At 46.2% G+C, this 27,867-nt stretch overlaps 1 long non-coding RNA gene across 2 annotated transcripts in view; it reads left to right on the forward strand.

The window, feature by feature from the left end:
• The window catches only part of LOC127000452 (uncharacterized), a 72,420-nt gene that overhangs the window by 16,810 nt on the left and 27,743 nt on the right, over positions 1-27,867 (forward strand). Inside the window, exon 3 of one of the 2 annotated variants that reach the window (XR_007754049.1) lies at positions 23,810-23,869. The exons of the other annotated variant lie outside the window; for it this stretch is intronic. This is a non-coding gene — a long non-coding RNA (uncharacterized LOC127000452). The remainder of the gene's footprint in view (positions 1-23,809; positions 23,870-27,867) is intronic. 2 annotated transcript variants of the gene reach the window in all.

The following is a 27,867-nucleotide window of genomic DNA, read 5'->3' on the forward strand; positions in this document are numbered from 1 at the left end:
GTGTGTGTGTGTGTGTGTGTGTGTGTGTGTTGTTTGTTTGTTTGTTTGTTTGTGATCGTTTGTGTTGTTTTTTGTGTGTTGTGTTTTTTCTTTGTTTCTGTTTGCTTGTGTGTGTGTGTGTGTGTGTGTGTGTGTGTGTGTGTGTGTGTGAGAGAGTGTGTGAGTGAGTGTGAATATATTTATGAGAGTGTGTGTGTGTGTGTGTGTGTGTGTGTGTGTGTGTGTGTGTGTGTGTGTGTGTGTGTGTGTGTGTGTGTGTGTGTGTGTGTGTGTGTGTGTGTGTGTGTGTGTGTGTGTGTGTGTGTGTGTGTGTGTGTGTGTGTGTGTGTGTGTGTGTGTGTGTGTGTGTGTGTTTTGTGTTTGTGCTCGTTTGTGTCGTTTTTTGGTTTTTTTCTTTGTTTCTGTTTGCTTGTGTGTGTGTGTGTGTGTGTGTGTGTGTGTGTGTGTTGTTTGTTTGTTTGTTTGTTTGTTTGTTTGTGCTCGTTTGTGTTGTTTTTTGTGTGTTGTGTTTTTTCTTTGTTTCTGTTTGCTTGTTTGTGTGTGTGTGTGTGTGTGTGTGTGTGTGTGTGTGTGTGTGTGTGTGTGTGTGTGAGAGAGAGTGTATGTGAGTGTGAATATGTGTATGAGAGTGTGTGTGTGTGTGTGTGTGTGTGTGTGTGTGTGTGTGTGTGAGTGTGAATATGTGTATGAGAGTGAGTGAGTGAGTGTGTGTGTGTGTGTGTGTGTGTGTGTGTGTGTGTGTGTGTGTGTGTGTGTGTGTGTGTGTGTTTTGTGTTTGTGCTCGTTTGTGTCGTTTTTTGGATTTTTTCTTTGTTTCTGTTTGCTTGTGTGTGTGTGTGTGTGTGTGTGTTCTTCGTGTGTTTGTGTTGTTTTAGTGATTATTTTTGTTTGTGTTTCAGTGTTTGCTTGTTTGTGTGTCTGTTCTTCTTGTGTTTGTTTGTTTGTGTTTGCTTCTTCTTTTTTTGTTTGTTTTGCACGGAAAGCAAAAAGCGGTCGCAAGCTGTGCCTCTTCATTTCCTCAGCAGATGTTTGATTATACATGACTATGATCAATTATATTTTCCCTGGTTGTGAAGGAGGAGGGCAGGAGGGACTGGGGTGGTGGGCCTGTAAGAGGGAGGGAAGCCATGAACAGTTATGTTTCGTACTAATTTACAAGACTGGGTTTTATGAATTGTTTATAAATGCATTTGGTCTGTCTATTGGTGCGAGGTTTTTGTGGTGTATTATAGAAAATAATTGAAGATATATTGAGGCTTCCTCGAATATAACACAAATTATTTATTTGAGAACCTCGACAGTTTGTTTAAAAAATACTTTGAAATTCGTTGAATAAATAGTACTGATCGCCGGAATGCGACAAAGAATGCCTTGCTTTTATTATGCTGATACATTTTGCTCTTATTCTGTTATGCTTCAACGATTTATTCAATTTGGTACATGGTTAAAAATCGTCGTGGCAGCATTGGTCCAAGGCGATGGGGCCATAAATGTAATATTCAAGGTCAGAATGGTTGCGGTGAGCGCCTCATGATGGCAGCACCGGTGCGGCAGCGCTTTTAGATGTGCGAGTTATTCAAAAATACGATAATGTTATTAGCCTTAGGAACGTTGATTTGTCTTTTCCACTCACATATATAATTCCATGATTACCTTTGACAAGAAACGAGAGACTCCTAAATAAATAAGTCAGCTATCATAGGAAACAGTCTGACTGCATGGTAACGAGATTAGCTTATCAGAAGACTAAAAAACAGTGGTACTCAACGGGCAGCTTCTGGGTGGCTTCCAGTCTCTAATAGTGTACCACGCGGGTCAGTGCTGGGACCCATTTCCTTCATTAAATACATGAACGATTAGAAACAGAACTGAAATCAACGAGTTTGCTGATAATGTTAAAGTGCATGGAAAGGCCCTTGCAATGGCCGATCGAAAAGTCATTAAAAAGGACCTTGACCAAGTGGTCCAAAAGGAGGCGATAGGCGGTGGCTGAGTGGTTAGCGTGCGGGCCTAGCATTCACGGTGCCATGGACAACGTCGGTTCGAATCCCCAGGCTACCACCTGGGATTTTTAAGTCACCGCCGAGTGGCCTAAGACTACCCACATGCTGTCCAGAAGACCACCCATCAACCCGGACTCTAGAAGAAACCGTCCAGTGAATCAAGAATGAGTTCCGGGGGGCAGCATGAGCCAAGCATAACTGACGCCACTGCCTGCGCCATGACAGGCTTGGGCCGTCCACCGGCACTACAGGCCGAGATGTAAAAAAAAAAAAAAAAAAAAAAAAACAGCATGCACGTAAATTGAATCTTGAGGCCACCAAACATGAAAAAAAAAATCTACAAAGCTATTACTATGCTCGGGTTCACAGCAAGAAACCAAATGTAAGACACCGGAAGTAATGCTTTCTATAACTCCGTGGTAAGACCTCAACTCGAATATGCAGTACAGATTTGGTTCCCTAATTACCGGAAGGATAATTAATTATTGGAGAGAGTTTCAGGGACGTGCTACGTCGTTGAAAATTATTTCACCTTGTTCTTAAAGGGTCAGCTACATGAGGGACGACTCAAGCGACTCCTACTCTTTACCCTGGAAAAGACACACTTACAAGATGTGATTGAGGTCTTCAAAACAACTCAAAAACTAGAAACAACGACCTCCCTTTTCAAGCGAGGCGATGTAGAACAAACAGTGGCTGGAGTTTCTTTTCAAACCGAGTCATCTGCCATTGGGACAACCTTATTGCAAACGTAGTAATTGCGGAAGGTATCAACTCTAAACATCAAATCGACCGTTGCATAAAACCGAAGTGCTTTAATCAGCTCTGTAGGCACGCATTGACTGGCGAGCAGGCAGCGTAGAGCAACCTCGTAATCATGATCTATGGAGGTTACTTAGATCATGCTCGTAATGAGCCAATACAATTTATGTTACCTATCTCTTGTGTTTCCGTGTTTCTCAGCCCTCGTTCTCCTCGCTTCCCACCGCAGTTCAAACAACAGCAGAGGCCGGTCATGGTCCGAGGAGTCCGCGTTCTGCCATTTAGCTGTTATTCTTAGTGATGTGCAAATTTTACACCAAGTATTCACAGCTTATCATAGTCCTTACTGTTCTTCGCAGCACACTGCTGGCCAGCAACTCCCTGCATGCCAAGAGAAAGGGGAAGGGGCCATAAAGCTGCCTCCACCCCTCTGCCTCTCACCTCAACCTGTGTATATATCTTATTCCACCATAAAAGTGCCATTATTTATATGTATGCCATTGTGATGCCCGAAATATAAATTGTGCCCTTTTTTTTGTCTAGTTTTCTTTTTTCTTCGTTTTACTCTTTCTCAGTGTCCTTTATGGGCCGCCTTCTTTGTTTATTCTCATAGCGTTTCCCACGTGTCTACCACACTGCTCCGCCCCGCCGCTGCGCCCCATTTCTCCGCGGCGTCAAGAAATATGGCAGTTTTTATGGGTCAGGCGATCATTGTAATCAGCGATGAAGTGATTGTTTCCCGTCACAGCGCGGCACCAGGCGGGGCAGGGGAGCACAACGCGGCCGATAATTTGCATACTCCTTTGATGCGTCGCGGTAATGACGAACGGGAAGGAAAATAAATTACGAGAAATTGTGTGAAATTATCCAGAATTATTCGTCTTGCACAGCCGTTCAGGTATTACGGGGCGAGGAGCCAATCATAATTATTCCATGATGTATTAGTGGCGGGGCGGGCCATGCATGCGGGGCGGTGGGGCGAGGCGGAGCGAGGCGGGGCGAGCCGGGACGAGGCGAGGCGGTACAGACAGACATACACACTTACCTGTCCTTCGCACCTTACAAAGATTTATTATTACCGTCATTACGTTGTCATTCCTGTTAGATAGTTTTGCTGATTTGGTTAACTTTGTATTACAGGCTCACGCATGATGATTACTTTCAACTTACTTTTCCGTCTTTTGTATATTCTTTTAGTTTTTTTGTGTGTGAGATATGATATTCTACCACACCTTACCCCCACAGTACCTCCCCTTCACATCCCCACCAAGCATCCCTTCCAACCCTGCCTGCCCTCATCCCCACACCATATACCCCCTCTCAGCTCATCCCCATCACATCCCCACTCACATATCCTCCCCTACACATCCCACTCACCCCAGCCAGCCCTCACCCCACACCTTACCCCCACAGTACCTCCCCTTCACATCCCACCAAACATCCCTTCCATCCCTGCCTGCCTCATCCCCACACCATATACACCATACAGCTCCTCCCCATCACATCCCCACCCACATATCCTCCCCTACACATCCCACACACCCCAGCCTGTCCTCTACCCCACACCTTACTTCCACAGCTCCTCTCTTCACATCCCCATCTACACATCCCTCCCAGCCCAGCCTACCCTCACCCCCCCCTCACTCCCCACCTCCCCTTTCCGACCTCCGCATCCCTCCCACCACAGCCTGCCATCATCCCTGCAGCCCCTTCCTTCCCTTCACACCCCACACAACACGGCCCGAGGCACACTAAAACAGGATAGGTAGGGAGGGTGCATGGAGGGAGGGGTGGCGGCATATTTACCTTAATACATGCTGTTTATCTGTATTTTCCCCGCTTGCTTTAATATATAGACGTGTTTATGGACATTTTTCCCCGTCGAGAGGAAGAAAATTTACTTCCACACAATTTCACACTCGATTATTCCGTCTCCGGCCCCGTATTACCCCTAAGAGCGGGTCGTTACTGCTCAGCGTTATCAATTCTGGAGAGTCGCGGAAAATGCTAAGAGGGTCCTCGGTGGCGCTCTCCTCCAACTCCTTCCTTTCCCACTCCACCGCTCCCCGACACCCTCCTCCTCCTCCTTCTCTCCTCTTCGTTATTCTCTCTTATCTCTTTTCCTTCCTTCCGGTGTGTATTAAAACTGTTGTATTACGTTTGTGCTTCGTTGGTCTGTTATTTGGGGCTTATTGTGTTTTTTTCCTCCTGCTCTTCTTTTTTTTTCCTCCTTCTGTTCACCATTCTCTTCTCTCCCTCTTTTCCTTCTTCGCCATCATATCGTCACCCACCATCAAGTGCTCATGTTCTCTCTCTGTTCTTCCTCCTCCTCCTCCCCCTCCTCCTCCTCCTCTCCTCCTCCTCCTCCTCCTCTCCTCCTCCTCCTCCTCCCCCTCCTCCTCCTCCTCCTCCTCCTCTTTGCTGTGTTACCTGGGCAATTTCCGCGTGCATGATTCATAATTGTTACCTGGCTAGTTCATATCTCAGGTGCCTTTGACGTGTAAATGATGAAAGGTAGGCATGACCCCCCCCCTACTCTTCCCCTTCGTCCTCTTCCCCCTGTCCCCCCTCCCTGTCATCCTCTTCTTCCTACTCCTACTCCTCCGTCTCCAGTCTTCTCTTTTCTCCTCTCTCCTTTACTCTATTTTTTCATTACCTCACATCCTCTCCTGCCTGTCTTTTATGTTTTCCTCCTCCTTCCATCCTCTCCTCTCCTCTCCCTTCCCACTTACTCTTCTTCGGTCACTTTTCTCTCGGTTTTCTCAACTTCTTTCGCCTCTCCATTTTTATTTTCTTTCTCTCACTTCCTGTCCTCTCTTTACTCTTCCTTACTTCCCTCTTCTCCTCACTTCTTTCTTTTTTTTCCTCGCTTTCCCCTCCTTTTCTCTCTGCCTCTCTCCTTCTACCCTTCTCTTCGTCACATCCCTTCACCTCTCCTTTTTTAATCTCTTTCACTTCCTGTCCTCTCTTTACTCTTCCTTACTTCCCTCTTCTCCTCCTCACCTCTTTCTCCTTCTTTCCTCGCTTTCCCCTCCATTTATCTCTGCCTCTCTCCTCCTATCCTTCTCTTCATCACTTCTCTTCACCTCTCCTTTTTTAATCTCTTTCTTTCGCTTCCTGTTCTCTCTTTACTCTTCCTTACTTCCCTCTTCTCCTTCTTTCCTCGCTTTCCCCTCCTTTTCTCTCTACCTCTCCCCTCCTACCCTTCTCATCCTCACATCCCTCCTCCTCCTCCTCCTTTTCCTCTTTCTTGGCCTCCCTTTCTCCTCCTCCTTCCTTTCTCTTTTTCCACGCCGCTCCCTTTTTCTCACCTTCTCTCTGTTCCTCCTCATCCCTTCTCTTCGTTCTATCTTCTCGTTCCTCTCTCTCCCTCATACATCTATCCCATTTGCCTCCCTCTAATCCTCTCCTTTATATCATCTCTACTATGTTTTTAACCCTCCCTGCTATCTCCCCCTTCTATAGTTCCTCCCTCAATCCTTTATTTACTACCTATGCTCCTCCCTCACTCTTTTCTACTCCCACCGCCTTTCAACCATGTCACCTGATTTCATCCCCCAGCCCCCCCTTCTCCCCCCTCCCCCTCTCAGTGGTCTTAATTGGAGGTAAATAGCTTGTTTATAGGTTGAAAGGTTCGGGAGGGTCTTAAGTAAACCATGCGGGTGTATTATCTTAGGGATGACAAGGGAAGGACGTCTCTCTTGCTCCGTCTCGCTCTCTCTATCTCGCTCTCTCCCTCTCGATCTCTCATTTTCCATCTCGCTCTCTCTCTCTCTCTCTCTCTCTCTCTCTCTCTCTCTCTCTCTCTCTCTCTCTCTCTCTCTCTCTCTCTCTCTCTCTCTCTCTCTCTCTCTCTCTCTCTCTCTCTCTCTCTCTCTCTCTCTCTCTCTCTCTCTCTCTCTCTCTCTCTCTCTCTCTCTCTCTCTCTCTCTCTCTCTCTGTCTCTCTGTCTCTCTCTCTCTCTCTCTCTCTCTCTCTCTCTCTCTCTCTCTCTCTCTCTCTCTCTCTCTCTCTCTCTCTCTCTCTCACACACACACACACACACACACACACACACACACTCACTCACTCACTCACTCCCGTGGCGCAACTGCGCTGCCAGGCTTCACGGCCCGACAGGGCGGCGGTTCGAGCCCGCTCAGGCTGGATTCTTTCGGTTGACTAGGAGTGGTTGTCCCCCCTTGAGCAAGGCGGATGGGGTGTGTGGTGTGTGAGGTCCTGGCAGTACTCAGAGATCGACGATAAAGAGCACATACTTGTGTCGGTAGGGTACCTGCTGGCGATTACGAGTCCAACACGTGATCAGGCCGTGATGAATAACACACACACACACACACACACACACACACACACACACACACACTCGTCGGTGGTGTCCTCGGTGAAAAATGGCGCCCAATGCATCGGCCATTCACCGTTTGACGCCCGAACACAGCCTCCTCAATGGCCTCCCGCCGCCCGACGCCTGCGCGTGGCCACGACTTCGGCTTAGTTTCTTTTTCCTCTCTCTCTCTATCACTATCTTTCTGCCTATTTATTTATCTATCTAATCGGCTTAGTTTTTCATCTTTTCCATCTCTCTTTTAATAGATCTGTGTATCTATCTATTTAGTCTTTTTTAGTTCCTCCTCTCCATGTCTCTTTCTCTATCTGATTCTGTGGACAGATATTTAGCTTTGTTGTTTTCTTCTGTCTCCTTCTATCTATATTTACGTATGTATATATATATATATATATATATATATATATATATATATATATATATATATATATATATATATATATATATATATATATATATATATATATATATAATTATTAGAGACAAACTTGTTAAGTTTCTAGAAGACAATAATATAATCTCCGACACCCAGCATGGCTTCAGAAACAAGCGCTCCTGCTTAACGAATTTATTAGACTTCCTCCAAGGTATATATATAAGAACTGGGATGACCACATCTCAGTGATGTTATATATCTGGACTTTCAGAACGCCTTCGACAAGGTACCGCACGAGCGACTCCTTAAGAAATTGCACTCGGCGGGCATTGGAGCCAATTTGATCACGTGGATAAGAGATTGGTTCACCGGTAGAAAACAATGAGTGCTACTCAACGGACAGCCTTACGATTGGCTTCCAGTCACTAGTGGAGTGCCTCAAGGGTCAGTGCTGGGACCCATTCTCTTGATCATATATATCAACGACCTATAATCAGGACTGAAATCCACAATATCGAAATTTGCTGATGACACCAAGGTGGGGGGAAAGGCCCTCACAAAGACCGACTGCATAATCATTCAGAAAGATCTAAATCACATTATCGAATGGTCGGAAAAATGGCAAATGTCCTTTATGTTGACAAATGCAAATTCATGCACATTGGGTCCTGAAATAGTAACCACACATACATCATGAATGGGAAACCTCTGCAGGCGATACAGGAGGAAAAAGATCTATCAGCAGTGACTTGAAACACGCAAATCTCTGTAAAAAGCATATAACAAAGCCAACACTAAGGTCGGGTTCATAGCGAGGAACTTCGAGTGTAAAACGCCAGGCGTGATGCTATCCTTGTATAATTCCATGGTAAGACCGCACCTCGAGTATGCAGTACAGTTTTGGTCTTCTAATTACAGAAAGGACATTGATTTACTGGAAAGGATTCAACGACGCGCCACGAAAATTATTCCAACCTTAAGGGCCCAACCGTACGAGGAACGACTCAAGCGACTCACTCTTTATACTGGAGAAAAGACGCCTACGAGGGGACATGATTCAAGTCTTCAAGTACCTGAAAAAGTTCAATAACGTCGATTACTCCAAATTCTTTGAACTGCAGACCAACTCAAGAACTAGAAATAATGGTTTATCCATTCAGTCGAGTCGATGTAACACAGACATTGGAAGGAGTTTCTTTTCAAACCGAGTCATCCTCCACTGGAACAATCTTCCCTCCGAAGTACTAAATGCGAATACCATCAACTCCTTCAAATATCGAATCGACCGTCATTTCGTTGCGTCAGGAGTAAACTGATAACGAGGTGCTTTCATCTGCTCCTCAAGCCCCGAGTGGCTGTCGAGCAGATTAATTCACGAAAGCGGGCAAGCTCGTAATGATCCAATAGGCTTTCTGTTGCCAGCTGCATTTCCATGTTTCCATGTTTATGTATGGGAAAGTAACGTTGAATATAGGAAAGGAAGGGAAACTAAAATTAGTGTATAGCGTTTTTTTTTTAAAAGAGAAAAAAGAAGAGAAAAAAACAAAACAGAAAATTGACAGGAAACTAAGGCCGATATAAGAAGAGAAGCACAGAGGAAGAGGAAGGGAGAAAGCAAGCAGTAAGAGGGTGAAACAATAAAAGATAATAGGCAGAGGAAAATGAGGGCAGTAGGAGGGCAAAATACTAATACAAAAATGGAAAGGATGGAATAGGTGGACGAGATAAGGAAGAGATATACAAGAATGAGGAAGAGGAGAGGGTTGTGTGCATGGTATAGGTAGGACGGAGATAAACTAGTAGGAGAAGAAGAGAAGGGAGAGGATGCAATAGTGGGTAGATTTTGTATGCTAAAGACCACAAAAAGACAGAAGTAAGGGAGAGAAAAAAAGAGAGGGAGAGAAGTAGGAAGAGTAGAGGAAAATTAGGTAAGGTGGTAGAAAATTATAAACAGCTAAGAAAGAAGGAGGAAGAGAAAGCAGGGAGAAAAAAAGAAAAGACGGAAGAGGATAAGGAAAAATAAGGGAATAGGAGAAAGAGAAAGCAGGGAGAGAGGGGGAAGGAAAAGGACGAGAAAACTGAATGAGGTAGAAAAATATAAACAACAACGTCAGCAGGAGATACAGAAAGCAGGGAGAGAGGAATAAGATGAGGAAAAGGAGGAAATCAAATGGAGCAGAATGATAAACAGCTGAAGAAGTAGAAGAGTAAACATTGAGAGTGAGAAAAGAAGGAAAAGGAGGAGAGAATATTATATGAAATGGATGAAATACACACCTAGGGAAGCATAGAAGGAAGAGAGAGGAATAAGATAAGGAAAAGGAAGAGGAAAACAAATGGAGCAGAATGATAAACAGCTGAAGAAGTAGACGAGTAAACATTAGGAGAGTGAGAAAATAAGGAAAAGGAGAAAGAGGATACTGAATGAAATGGACAAAATACACACTTAAGGAAGCATAGAAGGAAGAGGAAGCACTGGGAGAGGGAGAAAAGGAATAAGAGGCAAAGATCAAGATGACATTGTACACACCTGAGAATGTAAGAGGAAAAGTTTGGGAGAGTTGAGAAAAGAGAGAAGAGGAGGAAATCACATAAAGTAGAATGATAAACAGCTCAGGAAATAGAGGAAGAGAAAACAGTGGGAGAGAGAGAAACGAGAAAGAGGGGGAGAAAATTATATGCAGTAAACATTATAACCCAGCCAAGGACCATCCCAATATACCCAGCCAAGGACCATCCCAATATACCCAGCCAAGGACCAACCCAGTATATCCACCCAAGGACCGACCCAATATACCCGGCCAAGGACCAACCCAATATACCCAGCCAAGGACCAACCCAATATACCCAGCCAAGGACCAACCCAATATACCCAGCCAAGGACCAACCCAATATACCCAGCCAAGGACCAACCCAATATACCCAGCCAAGGACCAACCCAATATACCCAGCCAAGGACCAACCCAATATACCCAGCCAAGGACCAACCCAATATACCCAGCCAAGGACCAACCCAATATACCCAGCCAAGGACCAACCCAATATACCCGGCCAAGGACCAACCCAATATACCCAGCCAAGGACCAACCCAATATACCCAGCCAAGGACCAACCCAATATACCCGGCCAAGGACCAACCCAATATACCCAGCCAAGGACCAACCCAATATACCCAGCCAAGGACCAACCCAATATACCCAGCCAAGGACCATCCCAATATACCCAGCCAAGGACCATCCCAATATACCCAGCCAAGGACCATCCCAATATACCCAGCCAAGGACCATCCCAATATACCCAGCCAAGGACCAACCCAATATACCCAGCCAAGGACCAACCCAATATACCCAGCCAAGGACCAACCCAATATACCCGGCCAAGGACCAACCCGCGCCCCACCACATCCGAACGCATCCCTGTCCTGGCGGCGGGTAGTTAGCGGCTTGTTAGCGGCGACGAGTGTGTCATTGTTAACGCAGGAGAGGGGCAGCGATCCGTCACGGCCCTCCCTCCCTTACCCTGCCCTCACCTCCCTTTACCCTCCTCTCCTTCCCCTTCGTCCGTACCTTTTGCCCGTTTTCTGTGTCCCCTCAACCTCCTTCATTCTCCCTCCCTACGTTTCACACTGTTCCTACCTCCCCTCTATCTCCTTCCTTCTATACTTCATACTCCTTCCTTCTCTCTCTCCTCCCTTCTAGCTTTCACTACCTTCACCTCCCTCTCTCTCCGTCCCTACCTTTCGCCCGGCCCCTATACCTACCCTCTAACTCCCTTCCTCCCACCCTCCCGATTGCCCTCTCCCTACCTCCCTCTCCCTCCCTCTCCCTCCCCTTCCTCCGTCTCTCCCTCCCAGCAGGGGGTCGAGGGAGGGAGGCCACGCGGCATTATGGCATTATGGCCGCGATGAAGAGATCCAGCGGTGATGATGGTTTGGTTTGGCGCTCCGGTGCTCCTCCCGCCCCTCCTCCCGCCCCTATGCCTCCTGCCTCTCTCTTCCTCCCTCTACTATGCCTCCTCCTCCTCCTCCTCTCCCTCCTCCTCCCCCCGTCCATGCCTCCTTTCTCCTCTCCTTGTCCTTCTTTATACTCCAGTCCGTTTTCTTCCTCCTCAACTTGCTTCTCTCCTCCTCCCTCCTGTTCCATCTTCTAACTCCTCCCTCTCCTCCTTCTCTTTCTCTTCGCCTTCCTCCTCCTCCTCCTTATCACTTCCTAATCTCTGAGCCTTCTCTTTCCCCTCTTGTCCCTATCTCCTCTTCCCTCTTCTTCCCGTCCCAGCCTCCTCTCCTATCTCCTTGCCCCTGTCTCCTCCTCTTCCTTCTTTCCCTTGTCCCTCTCTGCCTCCTCTCTTCCCTCTTTTCCTTGTTTCCTCTTCCTTCTTCCTCCCGTCCCTGCCACTCCCCTCTCCTTGCCCCCATTTCCTCCTCCTCCTCCTCCTCCTCCTCCCGCCCCTCGGTTACCGGCTCGGAGGGACACAGAATGAAAGAATAATGCATCTGCGTCCCCCGCGAGAGTAATAAATGGTGCTAAGTAAATAAATAACCGCTGAGAGGGTGAGAGAGGGAGTGAGGAGGGGAGTTGCTGTGGTCGGAAGGGATTTGTTATTGTTGGTGTGGTGGTGGCGGAGGTGGAGGTGGTGGTGGTGGTGGTGAAATGCAAGGACAAAAAAAATGTGAGCGTTGAAAGATGGGTTGTCCTGCGAGTGTAAGTTATGAGTGATTTTTTTTCGTTGTTGTTCTTGGATGGAGAAGTAAGAGTTGAGTGATGGAAGGCGAAGGGGAGATATGATGTGATCCTGTTCGTGGACGGAGAAGGAAGTGATGAATGGCAAGAAGTGGAGGACAACTGTGGAAAATTTTCTGTTCATGGATTGAGAAGTGCGTTATGTTTGATGGGAAACTGAGAAAAAAATTATTGAAGTCATTTTGTTCTTTAGTAGATAAGAAAACGTTCGGTAATTTTGTTTATGTTTGTAGATAAAAAGATGAGTGGTACAATATATAACGCTGTAATAGATCATTTTTTCCGTCTTGGAGAGTGAACTAAAGGAAAACTGATAGCTAAATAAAAAAAATACAGTAGGAAGACTATAATTACCCGTATTTAAAACCCTCTATCGAAGCTATAAATGAATGAAGGGCTTTAATAAGGGGGATATTAATAACGTTCTGGTGGTAAAAGAACCGGGTAGGGCACGAAGTAATGGGTTTAAACTGGATAAATTCAGATTCAACAAGGACATAGGCAAAAATTGGCTTACTAACAGAGTGAATGATGAGTAAAGTAGGTTTGGCAGTCATGTTGTGAGTGCCAATACGATAGTCACATTAAAAATAGATAACTTCATGGACAGTGGTGGGGTTAGGTTCACAGGAGCTGCCTTGTATATGACTACCAGCCTCTTGTAGACTCCCTATGTTCCTATGTAGTAAGGCTATGTTTAATACAGAGTGACGAAGGATAACGTTTTAGCAGTTGTTCATCGACGTTTCTATCTCGTGTTTGCGTGTGTGAGTGGCCAACTTGTGTGTGCATCAATGAATGGAAGGAGGAAGGGGTGTGTTCAGGTGTAGACGGTAAAGGGGTGACTTGTAACTTGAAAAAAAATATTCACCTAATAACTCTACTCATAATCTATAGAGGCGATTCTTGTAAATGTACCTTGAGTTGTATGGAAAGTTTTGATTGAAAGGTGTTTATTACTATTCTTAAGAAAGTGTGTGTGTGTGTGTGTGTGTGTGTGTGTGTGTGTGTGTGTGCGTGTGCGTGTGCGTGTGTGTGTGTGTGTGAAGGCTCGTGAAAAGGCGACACGTAACAAGAGAAGCTAACGAGACGGACCAGGACCAGGAGGAGGAGGAGGAAGGGGGGAGGGGTGGAAGGCACGGACAAGGGGAGGGACACCTGAGATTTATGAGCACGTGTCAGGCTCTGAGACGCGTGCACATACACACACACACACACACACACACACACACACACACACAGAGGCCGAATATTCTTTGCGCGGAGGTGGTGATATTGATGACCCGGGTTTGACTCCTGCCTCGAGTGACCAGTGAGGGGGAGCACCGGGGCAGCAAGAGTCTGTCATCACGAGCCTTTAATTTCCCTGCGCCGCAAAAGGACTAAGGAAGGGCTGAGACCATCCACAATAGCACCCCAAGCAGCCCACCGATGTTCTGGCCCACACATAAGAAAGAGAAATTACCGAAAAGTGACTGAAAATATTTTACCGGTTTATTATTTTTGTTATTTCGTGGAGAAAATTCTGCGGTCAATCAATTAATTGACTTTTTGATGCACGGGACGCGTCGTTTGTTAGCGATATGACAGGGAAAAAATACTTTAAATTGGTCGTGTGTGTGTGTGTGTGTGTGTGTGTGTGTGTGTGTGTGTGTGTGTGTGCTTGCTTGCTTGCTTGCTTGCTTGCTTGCGAACGTGCGTGTTTTTCATGTAAACGTGGCAATATATATACATGTGAATTATTAACAACAAACACAAGAAACTTTTCAGTCTTCTATAAAATGTTCGAATTCCACTACTTAAGCAACGCACGTACTCTTTTCCTATTGGCCCAGTTGTGTGTAGTGAATGATTTGTATTGAAACGCTGGTTCGTGTCTGTGTTCAAAGATATTCGGAATGCATTTTCAAAAGAATCTTCGGAATGTTTCTAAGGACGAAGGAGAGAGTAAGAGAGAGGAGGAGAAAAGGAGGAAGTAGAAGAAAAAGAAAAAGGAGTACTTTTTGACATTCTCTCTCTCTCTCTCTCTCTCTCTCTCTCTCTCTCTCTCTCTCTCTCTCTCTCTTCCCTTCATTCCCTCACTCTACCTGCTTTTTAATTCCCTTTCATCCGCCTGCCTCGTCCCCTCCTTCCTCTTTCATTCCATCTTTCCCTCCAACCCTCCATCCCATTACTTGCCTTTATCTGTGTGTGTGTGTGTGTGTGTGTGTGTGTGTGTGTGTGTGTGTGTGTTTGTGTTTGCGTGTGTGTGTACTAGTTAACCAGCTAGCCAGTCAGTAAGTCAGTCAAGAAACTGGATATACAGTGTCAGTCAGCCATTCCATCAGTCAGTCAATCATCCTGTCAATCAGTCAACTAACCAGCCAAGCAGTCGTCCAACCAGTCAGTCAGTCAATCAGTCAGCCTACCAGTCAGTCATTCAGCCAATTTGTCAGTCATTCAGTCCGCTATTCCGGCAGTCAGAGAATCTAGAACCTTTTCCAGGCCAAGAAAATATGACAGGACATGGGACAGCCTGATCATGAGCTTGTATTCCTCCTATGACTCACCAAAATGTCTGTCTGGTAGGGAGGGAAGGGGAGAGGGAGGGAGAGGAGAGGAGGGAATGAGGGACTGCGTAGGTAAGGGAGGGAGGGCAAGTGGAAGAATGGTTTGGAGGGGTGAGAGAACAGGAGGAAAGAGTGAAAGTGAAGTTGTGGGAAAGAGGGAGGGAGGGGAAGAGAGAGAGAAACAGGGTGGGTATGACGGAATGCAGGAAGGGAGGAAAGGAGAAGAGTAATGAAAGAGAAACTAATGGAAAGTAGATGAACTATGGAAAGGGGCGAGATTAGGGAGAAGAGACGAGAAGGGAGAGAAGGAAGGGAAAGAGAGGGAGGAGAGAAGGCAAGAGTAGAGGAAAGGGAAAGGGTGAGAATGAAAGGAGAGAGAGAGTGGATCAGACGGAGGAATGGAGAAAGGAAGTAAAGGAGGAGAGTAAATAAAACTAGAAGCAAATGGAAAAGAAGGATAGAGAAGTAAGGAAAGGAGTGAGATACGGAAGGAAGAACGAAGAGAAGAGAAAGAGAAAGAAGGAAAAGAGAGAAGGAAAGGAGAAGAGGAGGCGGGAGTTGGAAAGGGAGTAAAGGAGAAGAGTAAAGAGAAAGGAAAATAGAAAGGAAAATAGAATAAACTAAGGAGTGAAATAAGGAAGGAAAGACGAAGAGAAGAGGAAAAGAGAGAAGGGAAAGTGAGACGGAAGGGAGAGGAAGCAGGAGGAGGGAGTTGGGAAGAGAGTAAAGGAGAAAAATAAAGAGAAGGTAAAATGGAAAGGAAATATAAAGTAAGAGAGTGAGATAAGGAAGGAAAGACGAAGAGAAGAGGAAGAGAAAGAGGGGAAAATAAGGCGGAAGAGAGAACACAGGAGTGGGTAGAGGGAGAGAAGAGGAAAAACAAGAGCGGGAAGAGTTGAGATCAAGGGAGAGAAGGGAGGAAGAGGAAGAAAAAAAGGGGAAGATTGTAGCAAGATAGAAGCTAAAGAACATAAAAGGATGCTGCGCCAGACGATAGAAAAGACGTAATTTGTTTCAACGTTTGTAAGAATATTTCAGAATTTCTTTAATGTCTTTCCGAATTTACATCACGGAAGGAGGAAACGGAGAGAGATAGAGATATAGAGATATAGAGATATAGAGATATAGAGAGATAGAGAGATAGAGAGATAGAGAGAGAGAGATAGAGAGATAGAGAGATAGAGAGATAGAGAGATAGAGAGATAGAGAGATAGAGAGAGAGATAGAGATATAGAGAGATAGAGAGATAGAGAGATAGAGAGATAGAGAGATAGAGAGATAGAGAGATAGAGAGATAAAGAGATAAAGAGATAAAGAGATAAAGAGATAAAGAGATAAAGAGATAAAGAGATAAAGAGATAAAGAGATAAAGAGATAAAGAGATAAAGAGATAAAGAGATAGAGAGATAGAGAGATAGAGAGATAGAGAGATAGAGAGATAGAGAGATAGAGAGATAGAGAGATAAAGAGATAAAGAGATAAAGAGAGATAAAGAGATAGAGAGATAGAGATAAAGAGATAAAGAGATAAAGAGATAAAGAGATAGAGAGATAGAGAGATAGAGAGATAAAGAGATAAAGAGATAAAGAGAGATAAAGAGAGATAAAGAGAGATAAAGAGAGATAAAGAGAGATAAAGAGAGATAAAGAGAGATAGAGAGAGATAGAGAGAGAGATAAAGGGAGAGAGAGAGAGAGAGAGAGAGAGAGAGAGAGAGAGAGAGAGAGAGAGAGAGAGAGAGAGAGAGAGAGAGAGAGAGAGAGAGAGAGAGAGAGAATTATAATAAAAAGAACAAAAAAAAAAAACGATAAGGAATGGAATGTGCGTGTGCGTGAGTGTGTGCGTGTAAAGATGTACGTGTTTCTATTAGTAAAAACACACACACACACACACACACACACACACACATCCTCCCCATTCCCTCTCCCCCTCCCTTCTCCCCTCCCCCTCCCTCCCCCTCACCTAATAACTTTCCCTCATCGTAGTCGTATCGTGAGCCGGGGCTGGTTAACGTGGCTGTCGGGCTCTGAGGGACGGATTAGAGGCTTCCTGCCGGCGCTAGACATGGGGACAGCCGACTGATGTTTCCTCCGACGGGCTGAAGGGGAGGAAGGGGATGGGGCGTAGGGGTTGGAAGAGGTGATAGAGGGAAGAAGAAGATGGAAGAAGGGGAAGAGGGGAATTGAGAAGAGGGGGAAGAGGGAAGAGGGAAAAGGGAGAATAGGGAAGAAGGGGAAGCGGGAAGAGGGAAGAGGGAAGAAGGAAAGGGAAGAGAAAGAGGGAAGACAAAAGGAAGAGAGGGAAGATGGAAGAAGGAAAGGGAAGAGAAAGAGGGAAGACGGAAGGGAAAGAGGGAAGATGGATGGAGAAAAGAGAAGAGAAAAGGAAGACGGAAGGAAAAGAGGAAAGATGGAAGGAGGAAAGGGAAGAGAAAGAGGAAGAGGGAAGGGAAGAAGGTGGTGGTGGTGGCGGCGGTGGTGTAGATAGCATCGCCGGGTAGGGAGGGCACAGCAGCGATCAGCACCGTGGCAGAAAGACAGATCCACGGTGAGATGGTTGCACAGATAACACAGCCGCAGCCATTACCCTCTTGCCTTCCGGAACACCTGGCGACGCGAACACCTTGCCAGCACAGGTGAGAGGCCGAGGTGACGTGGTGAAGCCCTCAACCTCGACCTCGACCTCAACTTCAACTTCATCTTCATCTTCCTCAGTTTCAACTTCAACTGCATCTTCATCTTTGACTTCAACTTCGTCTTTGTCCTCATCTTCATCATGTTCAACTTCAACCTCGACCTTTTCAACCTCATCCTCAACTTCAACATAAACCTCTTCCTTTTCCACTTCAAAACGCATCCACCCTTTGGTATTGTGTGTGTGAACTCCTCTCTCTCTCTCTCCTTTCCTTCCTTTTCCTCTCCCTCTCTCATTCATTACTGTATGTGTCGGTCATTTCCCTCTTCCCTCTTTCCTCTCCTCCTTCCCTCTCCATCTTTCCTCTGCTCTTTCCCTCTCTTTCTTCCCTCTTCTCTTTCCCTCTTCCTCCCCTCACATCCCCTCACCTCCTCAAACAGTAATATTGATCCTCCACAACAATTTCCTTCCTCCCCTATTTCTTATCTCCTCCTCTTCCATTTCCCTCTTCCCTCTCCCTTTCCCTCGTCCCCTTCATTTTCCCTCTTCCCCTAACACCTCTTGCCCCTTCTACTCTACCCCATTCCTCTTTTCCCTTCCCCCTCCCTTCCCCTTTTCCCTTCCCCCTCCCTTCCCTTCCCTCTCCCCTCAGTGCAGTCCTAGTGGGTCTTTTTCCTTTCTCTTCTCCTCTCTCTTTCCTCTCTCCGAAGGGTAGGTCTGCCGGGGAAAGAGAGAGACAGGAAGAAAGGAAATCAAAAGTAGAACACAAGATGAAAAGAGAAGAAAAGAACAGAGGATTAAAAGAAAATGAAAACAAGGAAGAAAACCTGAAGGAGAGGAGAGATGGGGAGGAGGGATGGAAGAACGGAAAGAGGAGTGGAGAGGAAATGAGCAAACGTTTAAAGGAAGCGACAGAGTGAAGGAAAATTAACGGAATGGAGGGAGTGACACATGAAAAAAGAACGAGGAAAACACACGAAAGGATGTAGGAGGCGAGAGAACGATAGCAAAAAAATATAATGAAAGGGAGAGAGGAGGAATATGTGACAAAAAAGAATAGAGGGAATAATAAATGGAGAATAAAAGAACGGAAAAGAAGGGAAAGAGGGATGAGAAGAGGATAGTATGGAAGAAGGGGTAGAGAAGGAGTGAAAAAGACCAGAGGAAGAAGGAAGGGAGGGTTTGATGAAAGGAATGAGAAGAGGAGGGAAAAAGATCAGGAACGGAGAAGGAAGAAGCGAAAGAAGGACGGAAAGAGGAAGGGGTGGAAGAAGGGGAAGAAAAGGGAGTGAAAAAGAACAGGAGACTGGAGGGAGGGATTGATGAGAGAAAGAAAGGAATGAGAAGGGGAGGGAAAAAGAGCAGAGCAAAGCGGTGGAGGGGAGGAGAAGAGAGGAGGAGGAGGAGAAGGAGGAGGAGGAGGAGCAGCTGGGACTGTCGAAAACACTGTAATTTGACGGCAAGCATTTTCCCACGATGGCCATTTAGAGGAAAGGTAAATGTGATGAGATTTAGGGCAGCTCAGGAATGGAGGGAGAGAGGGAGAGGGAGAGAGAAAGAGAGGCAGGGAGGGATGGATAGGGAGAGAGGGAGGGAGAGAGCTATGGACGCGTTGCTTCTGGAAAAGTTAAGGTTAGATAAAATAGAAGGGAATGAGAATGATAGGAAATGAAGGAAATGGGAAAGAAGGGGTCTATGGTACGTAGGTGGGAAAGAAAGGGAGGTAGGAAGGAGGATGGGAAGAAATGAGAGGAGGACGTGTGGTAGGAAGAGAGAAGGGAGGATTGAAAGGAAGGTAGGACGTAAGGAAGGGAAGTAGAAAATGAGGAAGTAAAGAGAGAAGAAAATATATTGTTTACGAACACACACGCACACACACACACACACACACACACACACACACACACACACACACACACACGCACACGCACACGCACACACCTCGTAATACATCTACACGAATTCCAAACGGCAATCAGGCAAAGTTAGTATAAAAAAAAGGAAAATGGTAAGATGATCGCACGAAATCCGGAAGTTACCTTAGCAGACAGAGAATTGACAGACCGCAGACGCAGAAGAACCAGAAGCAATACTAGTAATAAGAGGAAGAGAACAATTAAGATAACGATAAGGAGGAGGACGAGAGTAGCAATTGAAGTCGAAAATAACGATGGAAAACAATTGGGTTAAACGTTGAGAAAGTTGAACCTAAGTGTACCGAGACAGTTAAAGGAAATAAAATGTACGAGTTATTGATCCAAAGTGGGAATATTATATTGTGAGTTTGGCAAAGCGAGAGAGAGAGAGAGAGAGAGAGAGAGAGAGAGAGAGAGAGAGAGATGCAGAGAGAGAGACAGAGACAGAGAGTGTTTAACGAATAATATTACAATCCGTTGCTATAAGAAAGATGGACTCGTTAAACATCGTGTCACTGGTGATGAACGGCTATCCACCCCTCGTTAGCTGAGCACAACGAACGTATTTTTGCGATGGTCTCCTCAAAACAAATGACACAACGCAACATAATGCCACGCAGGGAGATGCAAGCGATAATTCTTCGTTCTTTCTCGTCCGCGTCTCGGAGGAGTGACAAAAAAAGGACAATGACTTACGAGAAGGGAAACAAATGACGGTCTAGATTCTAATAGGTGATTAAATTTGTTGCTTTGTATTCGTTTTCTTTTGTTTCGAAATAGAGAAAGAGAAAAGAATGAAAGGCTGAGATGCGTATCAAATTTGCCCTTTTATTGTTTTTTGTTAATACAGGAAATTATAACAAAATGAAAGCAGTTGAAATTATAACAGCAGCAATAACAGCTGCAGTAGTAGTGATTGTAGTAGTAGTAGTTGTAGTAGTAGTATACGATGGTGGAGATAACATGAGATGCAGAGATAGAAAAGGAACATGAAAGGATACATTCTCTCTCTCTGTCTCTGTGTCTCTCTCTCTGTCTCTCTCTCTCTCTCTCTCTCTCTCTCTCTCTCTCTGTCTCTGTCTCTCTGTCTCTCTGTCTCTGTCTCTGTCTCTCTCTGTCTCTGTCTCTGTCTCTCTCTGTCTCTCTCGGGTATCAGCACCTTCTAAGTAATTGCCTCTCTCAGCATTACTCCAAATCCCCGTTGTCCATTTAACCTCCTCTCTATTATTACCGTAACAGCTTTCAAACATAGACACACACAAAAAAAATCTCTCCTCCTCCTCCTCCTCCTCCTATAGGGACAGACCCCCACGTGAGAACCTCGATAAGTGGATCAGAACACTCTTTCGTCAAAATCCTCTCTACATAGGTTCCGATTCCCTTAAGTAGAACCGTCCATAGAGAGGAAGCACGAGGAACACCCTGGTAATCCTCCCTAACTCCTGATCCTCGTCATCCAATCCCTTATAGTTCTGATAAATCCGAGGCAAATGTTGTATACCAAGTCCATAAACGCGATGGGAGGGAAGGGAGGGATGAAGGTAAGGGATGGGAGGTAAGGGGAGGAAAGGGGAGGGAACAGAGCTGGGGAACACTCTCTTATGCTCCCTCATACACCCCGGCTGACTAAGGCTGACAATGGCTGACGAAGGCTTTTGTTACAGCGTGACTGACAGCAGGTATTGAACGTATGAGCTGCGGGCGTGCGCTGAAACCTGACACGCCCGGTTGTTCCTCTCGCAGCCGCCTAGCCACGCCAGCCCTCCCAGCCAGGCCCCGCGCAGTCCACCCGGCAAGCAAGTCCGCCGCCCGGGTGCTCTGAGCGTGGACTGGTCAGGGAGAGGCGAGGGAGGAAAGGGAGAAGTTAGGATAGGCAGGAGCGGTAACTAGCCATAGGAGAGAGAGAGAGAGAGAGAGAGAGAGAGAGAGAGAGAGAGAGAGAGAGAGAGAATCATTGAGGCCTACACAATCTTGAGGGGAGTTTTATTTGAAAAGTACAAAAAAGCAAACAAAAACTTGTGTGTTGTGATGAGTTTCTGGAGGTGACTTGTCTGTGGAGGTGACTGGGTAGTGCTGGTGATTGTGTGGTGGTGAATATAGGAACTGGGCCATGTTGTGATGACTGCATGATGTTTGTAGTGATGATAATGATGATGTGGAGATAATTTTCCAATACGGTGATGATATCTTGATGGTGGAGATGGGTGATAGGTGATGGAGTTATTGTGAGAGTGATGGCAATGGCGGTGATGATGGTGGTGGTGGTGATTACATTGGAGGTAGTAATACAATCTAATTTCGGTAGTGATGATGATGGTGATGAAGATGGCTGTTGGTGATGAAGATGACCCGGAGTGGCAGTCGAGTGTGGTAGCAACGCAGGGTCGGCCATTAGAAGGGGGGGCGTCAGGGAGGGGGGGAGGAGGGTGAAGGGAGAGGAGGGGGTAGGAGTAGAGGGGATGGGAGGGGAGAGGAAGGTTGGGGGTTTGGGGAGGGGGAAGGGGAGGGGGGAGAGGAGGGTGAAGGGATAGGAGGGGGTAGGAGTAGAGGGAATGGGAGGGGAGAGGAAGGTAGGGGGTTGGGGAAGGGGAGGGGAGGGGGGAGGGCGGGGGGTGAAGTGGCCAGCTGCTCCCTCCCATTTCAGTCTTTTCTTCCAAAACAAAAGATGGCATTTGCCGCGCGCCTTTTCTCTGCCTGTCGGCCCTTTACCCTCCTCCTCCTCCTCCTCCTCCTCCCCCTCCTCCTCCTCCTCCTCCTGCTATTTCTCGTTCTTGTTCAAGCTCTCACTCCCTCGTCTCGTTGTCTATCCTCCTCTTCTTCATTCTCATTCTTCTTCCTCCTGCTATTTCTCGTTCTTGTTCAAGCTCTCACTCCCTCGTCTCGTTGTCTATCCTCCTCTTCTTCATTCTCATTCCTCCTCCTCCTGCTATTTCTCGTTCTTGTTCAATCTCTCGCTCTCTTTTCTCGTTGTCTCTATCCTCTTAAATTCCTCTTCATTCTCATTCCTTCTCCTCCTCCTTCTCTAGTCGTTCCAAGTTTTGTTCATCAGCCCCAACTGACGAGTAAACTGTCATGTCCTTATTACTGATGTTGGTGGTGATGTTGCTGTTTTTATCCAGGCTTTATGTTCTTCAGCGCTTATTACGTAATTTATCCTCCCTTTTTTTTCTTACCGTCCCTTTCCCTTCCTCCCGGCAGTGATTCTCTTTGTTTGTTTACCTACCGCCTCCGTGGTCTACTGGTTAGCGTGTCTGGCTACTACTCCGCAGGCCCAGGTTCGAATCCCGGGCCTGGACTGTCGGTGTGCGGCTCACCCAGCTGTTCATCCTCCCTTTCGGGCTGGTTGATAAATTGGTACCTGGGGAAACCTGGGAAAGGTAAACTGTGGTAACCTGGGTGTTATTCTGGCCCTGTTTCCCGGGGTAATGGGCTCCCTCCCACCACAGGCTCAAGGGCCAATAAGACGGAGATGAGCACCGAGGCCAAGCGCAGCTACAGCGTATGCCTCCACCTTTACCTTTATCCAGTTTATCTATTCATTTTTGGCTTCCAGCTATTCCCTGTACCCCCACCCTCCCCACCACCCCTCCACTTCAGTCCTTCTCATCATTATAATTTCCAGGAAGCATTTGCTCTAAGGTTGTTTTGTATGTGTCTGTTGCCATAGATATGACCACAAGGAGTATGCAGGAAGCCAGTCACCCTACATCGGGTAGCTCCTATAAACCTAACCACTTCTATGCTCCCTATCCTTAACCTCTCCTTGAAGGTATCTATCATGTAAATGCTGCAAGCATTTACTCACCACTACTGTATTTGTAAACCAATTCACGCCTCTACTTTTGCTTTGATGAGTCTGAATTTAACTTATAACTCCATTACTCCATTACTACGTGTGTGTGTGTGTGTGTGTGTGTGTGTGTGTGTGTGTGTGTGTGTGTGTGTGCACGTGCACGCGTGTGCCTGCGTGTGCACCAAGATATCTTTGGGCAGCCAGCAACGCCCCCAAGATGTGTCTGCATGGACGAGCGCGGTCAAGTGAGCATCGGGAGGCGCACGCGGGCGGCGGCGGCGGCGGCGGTTGTCTGCTGCTCACAATGCCCTTCTGTGAATATCGGGATGTGATGTGGAGGCCATTATGCGCGCAAACAAAAAGATTCCACCTCTCTCTCTCTCTCTCTCTCTCTCTCTCTCTCTCTCTCTCTCTCTCTCTCTCTCTCTCTCTCTCTCTCGTTCGTTTGATTTTTTGCAATAGATCGTTTCGTAGACTTTTTGTTCCTAAGTTATTCTCCTCTCGCCCTGCCTTCCCTTCTATTTCTTTCTATTTCTTCTTTGCTTTATTTTTTTTTATTATTCACTTAGTTTTCATGATTGCCTCGTTGAATGTATACTTAGCACGAGTTCATCTTTTTGGAATCTTTAAGTATGCATAGTGAAGGAGAGTGATCCATGTTTACTGTACTAAGTGTGATATGTTTGTGTGTTTCAGGTGTGTGTGTGTCAGGTGTTGCGGGGTCACGCGTTCACCACCTGGAAGGGAGAGGAACAGGTGAGCGTGGCGGGGTGTCATTGATGGTGCTAATCCTGACGCACGATGACGCAGGGTTGTTTGTTTGTCCTTCTGCTGTCTGTCTGATGCTCGTTATGCTCGGCTGCCATAAGACGGTGCTGGTGATTATGGTTTATGTCTGTTTTATGATGTACGTGTCTTGTAACGCGGCACATCACAATAGCGTGGTTAGTAATGGTTATCCTCCTGTTTGTTTTTCATATATCTTTTGTTTGTGTCTTATATGTTGTTTTTGGTTGCTATAATACAGGTTTTGTGATAATGTCTTAGTCTTGTAGGTAAGTGACCTCTTTGTTGCTGGTGATCTTGTTTATTTGTAGCACCTTTTTGTTTTGTGTTTTTTGGGGCTTAGTATAATTTGAGACTGGGGATTAAGTCGTCTGTTGATGTTGTTGCTGCTTTGTGTCGTTATGTTGGCGGTTTATCTGTGTATGTGTGGAGAGGGGGGAGTGGTGTGAGTGGGGGGGTGTTAGCGTGGATGTATGGATGTGTGGTTCTGTGGGTGAGCGGGTGTGTGAATGTGAGTGTGTGGATGGTTGTGGTTCTGTGGGTGTGTGGGTGAACGTCGGTGTCAGCGTGAATTACCTATCTCTGCTTCATCATTTCCTTCATGCAGTTATTTCGTAAGTCTGTATTAAATATATCAATGCCTAAGTACCTGAGAAAGAGAAAGAGAAGAGAAGGATAAAGATGAGAAAGAGAAAGAAGAAAAGAGAGCAAAAAACGCAAACAGTGCCATTAGATCTGAAAGAAAAAGAATGAAAACGAGAGAATGAGCAAGAGAAAAAAAGAGAAAGAACAAAAGAGGAAAATAACGGAAGTAACACAAGACACACAAGTATAAAGAGAAGAAAGAGGAAGAAGAATAAGAGAAAGAAAAAATAGAAGAAACACACGAAACACAATTCAAAAGAGAAAAAAAAGAGAAAAAAAAACCCAAGCAACACACACGTCCCAGGTCCAAAGATCCTCGTCCGTCACGCCAGTCGAGTGGAAAGTCTAAGTCGCTAAGTCTATTACGGCCACATTTTTCCTTTAATAAACTTGGCGGTCGGCGGCTCGGCTCTGCGCCTCCTCTGTGCCTCCTCCGCGCGGCCCACTAACTGCCCAACCACCCTTGTTAAAGACCCGGAGCCCACCTTGTTTGTAATCAGTCAAATCACGGCCTAATCTTGAGCCCTCCCATGGTCAGACCTCCCCCTCTCCTCTCCCTCTTCCCCCTCTCCCTCTCCCTCTCCCCCCTCTCCCTCTTCCCCCTCTCCCTCTTCCCCCTCTCCCTCTCCCCCCTCTCCCTCTTCCCCCTCTCCCTCTCCCATCTCCCTTTTTTTCATCTTTCTTCCTTCCATTTCTTTTCGTCCGTTCTGATATTCCTTTTCCTCTGTCAGTGTTTTTTTTCTTTCTGTCCATGTCTGTTTTTTTCTTCATTGTTTTGTTTTGTTTTGTCTTGATCTGCGTCTCAGTTTTCTATTTTTTTATTTTTCATTTGCAATATTACTCTTCTGTTTGTTTTTCTTCTATTTCCCTTTCTTCTATTTCCCTTTCTCCTCCTCCTCCTCCTCCTCCTCTTAATATATATTTTCTCCTCACTCATGTCTCTCACCTCCATGTTTCTTTCTTTACTATTGTTTTCTTTACACCCTCCTCCTCCTCCTCCTCCTCCTCCTCCTCTTAAATCTCTTGCTTCACAGTTCTATTAATTCTTCTCTCCTCAGATTCTTCTTTCTACATTTCTTCTTCCCTCCCTCTTTCCTCCCTCTTTCTCCTCCTCACCATCCCTCACTCTCTCTCCACGTCTCATCTCATCTCTCGTCTCTTCATCAGTTTTCTTCAGCCTCTCTTCTCCTCTCCTCTCCTCTCCTCTCCTCCCCTCTCCTCTCCTCTCCATCAGTCTTCCGTCTTTGTTTTCTTCTACTTTTTCTTCTCTTCTCACTTTTATTTATCACGTTTACCTTTTCTGCTTATTTATTTGCGCCTCCATGTTCTCTTTTTACTGTATTATTGCATTATTTTATCTATTTCCTTTATATTTGTGAATTTTAGTTTGCAGTACTTTTTCTGTTCTTCTGTCTCAAGGGGAAACCAAGAAGAGGAGGAGAAGAGAAATGGAAGGAAAGGAAAGGAAGGGACGAGAATGTAATGAGTGATGAAGAGAGAGAATTCTATAAACTCCTCCTCCTTCTCCCCCCCTTCCCCGTCCTCCTCCTCCTCTTTCTCCCTTCCTTACTTCATAAAGGGAAAAAGTATACCTGGCCTCCCTCCCTCCTTCCCTCCCTTTCCTTTCCCTCCAACCCTCCCTCCCTTACCTCTCCCTCCCTTACCTCTCCCTCCCCTTCCCATCCTTTCCCTCCCTTCTCTCTCCCTACCTTACCTTTTCCTCCTTCCCTCTCTTCTTACCTACCATTCCTTCCTTCCATCTATTCTCCCAACCTACTTTCCCGTCCCTGTTTTTCCTTTCCTTCTATTCCTTCTCTTCCCTTCCTTTCTCCTCTTGCCTTCCATCCTCCTTCTTTCCTTTTCTTCCTTTCCCTCTCTCCCCTTTTCTTCCTTTTCCTCTCTTCCCTTTCCTTTCTTTTCCTCTCTTCCCTTCCTTGTCCTTTCCTTCCTTTATTCTCTCCCATCCTATCTCCCTTTCTTTCCCTCCTGTCCTTCGTTTCTCTCCCTTGTCATCCCTTCTCTTCCTTTCCCTTCCCTCCCTCCCTCCCTCTGTTCTTCTCCACCTCCCTCCCTCCCTCTCTTCCTCCATCTCCCTCTCTCCCTCCCTGCACGCGGAGATAAGAGGCTTACCACGATCATTATCACCAAATCCTGGACAAATTGACACTGATTGTTCACTCAACCGTGACGAAGATCGGCTTTGGGAGGGGGGCGGGGTGGGGGCAAGGGTAAGGTAGGGGGGAGGGAGAAGGAGGTGGAGGGAAGGGAAAGTGAGGAAGATGAGACATAAAGGAAACTACTTCTTGAGCGTGTGCCTCCTGACTGGTTTTAAAATGGATCTTTTTGTTTGTTTGTTTAGTGTTTGTGTGGTTGAGTTATTTTCTTTTCTTTTCCTTCAAAAACGAATTCCTCATAAAGAAGTTGAAGATATATGTGAATTTTTTTGTGTCTTAGGGAAGAATCGCGGTCGAACACACACACACACACACACACACACACACACACACACACACGCACACACACACACGCACACGCACACGCACACACACAACACACACACAACACACACACACACACACACACACACACACACACACACACACACACACACACACACACACACACACACACACACACACACACACACACACACACACACACACACACACACACACACACACACACACACACACACACACACACACACACACACACACACACACACACACACACACACACACACACACACACACACACACACACACACACACACACACACACACACACACACACACACACACACACACACACACACACACACACACACACACACACACACACACACACACACACACACACACACACACACACACACACACACACACACACACACACACACACACACACACACACACACACACACACACACACACACACACACACACACACACACACACACACACACACACACACACACACACACACACACACACACACACACACACACACACACACACACACACACACACACACACACACACACACACACACACACACACACACACACACACACACACACACACACACACACACACACACACACACACACACACACACACACACACACACACACACACACACACACACACACACACACACACACACACACACACACACACACACACACACACACACACACACACACACACACACACACACACACACCAAGGCTAACATTACGGTACGGTGCTGTACGGTTGATATTCCGGCAGAATGTACGGTACGGAAATGAGGTATAATATTTTCCTTAAAGTCCGGTGCGG

This window comes from Eriocheir sinensis, chromosome 18 (genome assembly GCF_024679095.1).
Source record: "Eriocheir sinensis breed Jianghai 21 chromosome 18, ASM2467909v1, whole genome shotgun sequence".
In the NCBI taxonomy this organism is placed as follows: Eukaryota; Metazoa; Arthropoda; class Malacostraca; order Decapoda; family Varunidae; genus Eriocheir; species Eriocheir sinensis.